Consider the following 6,474-nt stretch of genomic DNA (forward strand, 5'->3'; position numbering starts at 1 on the left):
ATTAATGTGAAAACAATTTTTTGGTCTAAAATACAAACTATTTTGGCATGGAGGAAGTATCTATTTTGTTTACCTAAATGTTCAAAAAAGCAGCTGAGTAAATGTTGGATGAGCTGGCATTTGAACCAGGGGTGCAAAGAATAGGGCGGAGACCAATTTCCACTATGTTACCACTTGTTTTTGAATCAAATTTGATACAAACCAAAACTATAGTTGTAAGAGGGCGGATTTTGGGATCCACTAAAAAATGCAAAATTTCTGAAACTTTGCCGAAAATACCTTTCTTGTCACCCCCTCCCACGAATTAATTATCCAACCCAACACCAAAAAATAAATAGGAGAGTTAGAGAAACTGCAGGGCAAAGTCGCAGGAAAAGCTTGCGCAGGAGTTTGTGCTCTGACATCTTCACTTGATACATTGCTTATTTACGCCATTAATTGTGAAAATCATTTGGCTGGAATTTGTGTTGGGCTGGGTCAGGGGACCCTTAGCAAGGCTTGTTTTTTACTGGGTTCAATCCAATTATATATATCTTGTTCCGTGCGTGATTGTTTTCTGCTTCTTGTGTTTGAAAACCCAAGAATGTTGTGATTAATAATCATACAAAGCATCTCTCCAACAAATAAAATTATGCGGAGCAATATTATTATCTCTCCTTCATTCCACATTCACGATTACATGTAATTTTCAAGCAGAAGATGCTCCATACTATATTAATTTCCATCTATGGATATTATGATCAAAAGTCTAGCCCCCTGGTTATGTTGCAGCAGCAGTAGTCGTACATCCTTCCTGGCAGACAATTCGGCACAAAGTTCTTGAAGTTATTCTTCGAGCAGAAATTGCTGCAAGTCGACTCGTTGCATGGTACGATCTGGTGGCAATAATCGGCTGCAAATAAATATTGGTTAATTGTGATACTCCTACATACAAGTAGGTCAACTTGGAATATGAGAACAAAAATATGTATATGTATTTACTGATATCTATAACGTCGTATTTACCTTGTGCGTAGGATGATGACAAAACTATCATAGCCATGGCCATGACAGCAAGAGCTGCTAGGAACATAACCGTGCTATCCTTACTGAGAAGTGCCATTATCGATAGGAGATATAGGGAGCAAGAAGATGGAGAGGCTTGGTACTCCTTTCTTATTTGGCTTGCCTTCTAAAGAACCTCATTCATGTATTGTGGGATCATTGTTTGGCCTTTCTTATATAGATGCATGACCTATTCATTTCTAGCAAGATACAGAATTCATAGCGGCCATTAATTTGATATTATTCTTAATTGATTGCCCCAAATGCAGCGAGGCAAATTACTACTCTTAATTTGAAACCTTTTTATGTAGAGTACTATAATCGGATGTCATTGATTTCTTGCTAATTACTACTAGGACAAAGAGTCGATAGGCCCATGTGTGAAAATATGGATTAGAAGGGAGATGGACAACATATTTGTGCTGCTAATCCATAACATTTTGTTATTTAGGGCTGTCTTGGCCCAAGAGGCCATCGGGCCATTTGTGGAAATATGGGTTGGTACGAATGGATGATATGATCACTACTAGAATGGATACTAACGCATGGTATTTTGATCAAAGAAAAGGATGGTGCATAATCTTGAAACATATCTCGGTAAAAATGAAGTAGATACAAGATGAACGTCACACAGATTAGCAACTGTACTCTAGTTTGTTGGCGCGGCCTCTCGCAGCGCCGCTCTTCTTCTACCTCACACAACTATCTCTTCCTCTTGTTTCTCTCAAGGTTACTCTTAAGAACACACTAGACCTGGACACACACACACGCACACACCCATCCATCAAGAGAGAAACAACTTTGCTTTGCAAAGAGACACTCCCTGGTGACTACAAAGACTACATTATGGCAACCATGCCATGGCTCATTTTCATTTCTCAATGCATAGTATATATATATACACACAAAGCTTGTGGCAACCATGCCATGCAAACTCACGCCACTTTGACCCACTACTCCACTACCTACACGCATACCATGCACAGCACTTGCGCAACCTCTTCTCAACGCCACACCTATCTACTTGCATGAAGCTAGCTAACAACCTCTAACATGCACACGATGCAATCCATTCCTATTCATGTGCTAACTAACTAACCAAGTTGCTGATTCTCCTCAGCTCCAAACAGATACGTCAAGTGCTCCAGCCCACCACGCGCCTTGCCGGTTCTCACGGCCGTGCGCTTCGTGCAGCACCACAGCATCACGTCTTGCCCACCGCTTCGCGCAGCCGCCTGACATCTCACTGTCCTTGCGTCTCTGCTGAATTCTCACTGGACAACAACTCACTAGTCTGGCTAAGCTACATGTAAACTGAAAATAAACATACAGATACATAAATCAAGATTAGTGCTAACATAGAGGGAAGAAGACACTCGCTATTTGCGCAAGCAACTACCGTTCTGTGTTTTGTGCTACGCGGTGGCGCGGTTTCTTATGTATGTGCCTTGCCTCTCACCTTACGGCTTTAGGCTCAGCAGGGTGGGTCGTTTGATGGTTATATTGTCCCGCTGTGGGCCTGCTCCCGGTTGGTTTGTGTTGGGTTGCTGTGCTGAAACATGCGTAATGCATGTAATTGCCGCCGTAAAAGAGGTGCAATGAAGATCTAGATTAGCTTCCCTAAAAAAAGGTCTAGATTAGCTAGATGTGGTCGTAGTATGGTTTTTCGGCCTAATCTTCTATCTGAACATGATTGGGGTGCAGCTTATCGAAAAAAAAAGCCAATACTCAAGAGGAAGTGCTGTGCCGTCCCAAAAAGGTGTATGTACAATGGCAGCTTTCCTTTTACAAAGGAATAAATAAAGAAGAGACTTTGTTCGATGTATAGGTACAAACCTTCTCAGCAGAAATTATATAGCTGAACAAGCATGATAAATTGACTCTACGTTTCATCCGTCAAAGACTTCGAACTGTAGAAGAGGTGAGTAGTTTTTGTAGCTTGGGTGTTATTGTTAGTTTTGAAGCTGAAGAAATATGCCCATACATAGAGGCAAGGATGATCAATCACTGGTTGGAATCCGCCATTTGGTGTAATCCACTTTGTCTTATTCAGAGCTATGACTACATTGCTCATAGTCATCATCTGGGCTAGCGAGTCACTGGAGCAGAGCAAACACAACTCAAACATCGGCATAAGAAAGCTTTCAAAACTGCAGCTTGTGGAAGATCCTTGCAATAGTTGATCGTGCACAACACAAACAAGTTTTGTAGGGAATGCCTCAGTGACCACTACTTGAGGGTTAGATCTCCAGTAAAAATATCATCTGTGCCGTGGATCTCCTTCTAGTGAAGACTTAAAGGAGAATAATGCCATAGCTGAAGACGTTACTCTTCCGTGATGCCTTTTCAGGGGCTCCATAACCGTTCTCAAGGTATTCATAGAAAATTAAAGGACACCGGACAGATAGTAGTAGGAGCGCCGTGTGTTAAACCCGCGCTACTACTAAGTGGATAGCTGTAGCATAGGTGGGACACCCTGCTCTACTACTATGGATAGACGAGGCCATCTGGTGGGCCTCGCTTAGTAGTAGCGTGTCTCTCCCAGGCTGCACGACAACTACTGGGCATAGTAGCTAGTAGCGCGTCGCGAGAAACTTCTCCATCGAACTTGTATTGCCTTGCCCAAACTGTGATGTGCGTGTGATATCTATGTTTACATTGCGATAAATTAAGTACTCGGTTGTATGCTTGTGATGATACTAATCGATTCTACATTGGTAACTGGATCACATTTCTGGGTTTGTTTTAGTTGTAGAATTGTATGCATAAAATGGAATTGGTGAATTTTTTAAATTCCTAATTAGTTAGTAGAAGCACGGAAAAAAACTGCACGCTACATTTATTTCGTTTGTAGCAGTGCGGGCGCGAAATAGTAGTAGCGTGGGTGGCACCTGCGTTACTACTAACTTCTTGGTAGTAGAGCATGATGACGCCCGCGCTACTACTAAATTTTTAGCTGTGGCACGATAGTAGTAGCATTGGGCCCCGTGCCACTACTAGGCTTTTTCCTAGTAGTGCTAGTTAGAATGGTGAAATTGACAAGGTACTCTGTTATTGTACAAGAGAGACTGCTATGTGATAGATCCAAAGTTTGCAAGCTGAGTAGAAGTGAATCATAGAATGAATTGTGTGATAAGTTTACTCTATCATTTGCAGCTGTCCAATCGACTCTGGGATACTACCAACCAAGCAGTTGGAAGAGAGATCCATGTTGCAAATTTGTTCCAAAGAACCTATATCAACTGGTAATGCACTGGTCAATAAATTATGTGATAGATGTAGTTGGATGAGGCAATCAAGATGAAACAAACTTGGCAGTATATTTGATGATAGTTAGTTGTGAGATAGTAGCATGAGTTCTAACTTGGTTAGGTTACCAGTGCTCTCTGGTATGAAACCAAAGAATCCGTTGTCATATTGGAACAATCTTTGTATATTCTTGAGCATGGCAATCTGAAACGGGATGGGGCCACACATATTATTTCCGTTGAGGCCAAGACTATGCGGATTCTCCAATATCAGGGTGGACTGTGGAATTGCACCGTTTAGTTGGTTGTCTGAAATACCCAGTGTAGTGAGACTAGTATCGGGGGGTATAAGTCATGAAGAAGTTGGAATACAGTAGGTATTATGCAATAATAAAATATGAATGGGTTCATAACAGTACCTAAAGTTGGTGATTTGGTTGTTATACTAACGGATCTCACGAAGGTTTCTGTTGAGTTTTGCGTGACGAAGTTTTCAAGTTTTAAGTGAGATCTCGCGATGGATGAAGGAATTGAGAGTGGAAAGAGCCTAAGATTGGAGCTCTATTTTTATTCATCACATGATATGAGTTTTGCTTGGAGCGTCATGTATTATATGAGTCTTTACTTTGCTTTGTTTTTTAGTTTGCCACAATCATCTTTTCTGGACACACATTTTGAGAGGGACATGCACCCATTCGTGATTTTGTTAGAATAATCTTAATACTTCACTTATATCTGTGAGCTAGGTAGTTTCTCTAGTGCTTCACTTATATTTTTTAGATCACGTCGATGGTTATATTTTAAAGAAATACTTGCACTCTCATGCTTCACTTATGTCATTTGGAGAGGTTGATAAATAGTAATGGCAATATGCACGAGTTATGAAATTGGTCCTAGTATGATAGTTATTCAAGAAGGATATAATAAAAACTTTCATGTAGATCACTGAATATGATAGGTTTGATTCCTTGCAATAGTTTTGCGATATTAAGATGGTAATATGTGGGAGGTACTAGTGAATAATTTTGGTTTAGTAAGAATATTGGTGTTAAGGTTTGTGATTCCCGAAGCATGCACGTATGGTCTCTTGTTATGCTAAGAAGTTGGAGCATGCATAGTAGTACCAATCTATCCACCTAAGGGCATGCATAGTAGTACTTTGCTTCGAGGGCTAATAAAATTTCGCAATAAGTATTTTAGTTCTTTATGACTAGTGTGGGTCCATGGATTACATGCACTCTCACCTTTCCATAATTTGCTAGCCTCTTCGTTACCGTACATCGCCCTTTCTCGAGAGTTGGTGCAAACTTCCCCGGTGCATCCAAACCCTGTGATATAATACGCTCTATCACACATAAGCCTCCTTATATCTTCCTTAAAACAGCCACCATACCTACCTATTATGGTATTTCCATAATCATTCCGAGATATATTGCCATGCAACTTCCACCGTTCTGTTTTTATGACATACATCATCATTGTCATATTGCTTTGCATGATCATATAGCTGACATACTATTTGTGGCTCATTGTACATCCTGGTACACTACCAGAGGCATTCATAGAGTCATATTTGTTCTAGTATCGAGTTATAATTTTGAGTTGTAAGTAAATAGAAGTGTGATGATCATCCTTATTCATTATGAGAGCATTGTCCCAGTGAGGAGATAAAAAGAGAAGCCAAAAAAGAGCCCATAAAAAGAGGCCAAAAAGAGCCCACCAAAAAAGAAAAAAATGGGGGGAAAGGGGAGAAGGGGCAATGTTATTATCCTGTTCCACACTTGTGCTTCAAAGTAGCACCATGTTTTTCACATAGATAGTCTCCTATGCTTTCATTTCCATATATTAGTGGGAATTTTTCATTATAGAACTTGGCTTGTATATTTCGATGATGGGCTTCCTCAAATGCCCAAGGTCTTCATGAGCAAGCAAGTTGGATGCACACCCACTTAGTTTTTATTTTGAGGTTTCATACACTTATAGCTCTTAGTGCATCTGTTGCATGGCAATCCCTACTCCTTGCATTGACATCAATTGATGGGCATCTCCATAGCTCGCCGATTAGCCTCGTCAATGTGAGACTTTCTTCCTTTTTTTTTCTTCCCCTTACTAATCTCTACCACCACATTCTATTCCACCCATTGTGCTATATCCATGGCTTCGCTCATGTATTGCGTGGGGG

General features: G+C 40.6%; 1 long non-coding RNA gene across 1 annotated transcript; it reads right to left on the reverse strand.

Annotated features, from left to right (window-relative positions):
- Nucleotides 1-619: 619 nt before the first annotated feature.
- On the reverse strand, nt 620-1,177 carry LOC147956696 (uncharacterized). The gene is made up of 2 exons (XR_015612386.1): nt 1,006-1,177; nt 620-892 (listed from the first exon to the last, which is right to left on the reverse strand). It is a non-coding gene; the product is annotated as an uncharacterized LOC147956696 (long non-coding RNA).
- Nucleotides 1,178-6,474: the final 5,297 nt, after the last annotated feature.

Source organism: Triticum urartu, chromosome 7A, assembly GCF_056163025.1.
Source record: "Triticum urartu cultivar PI428250 chromosome 7A, HENAU_Tu73, whole genome shotgun sequence".
Lineage (NCBI taxonomy): Eukaryota > Viridiplantae > Streptophyta > Magnoliopsida > Poales > Poaceae > Triticum > Triticum urartu.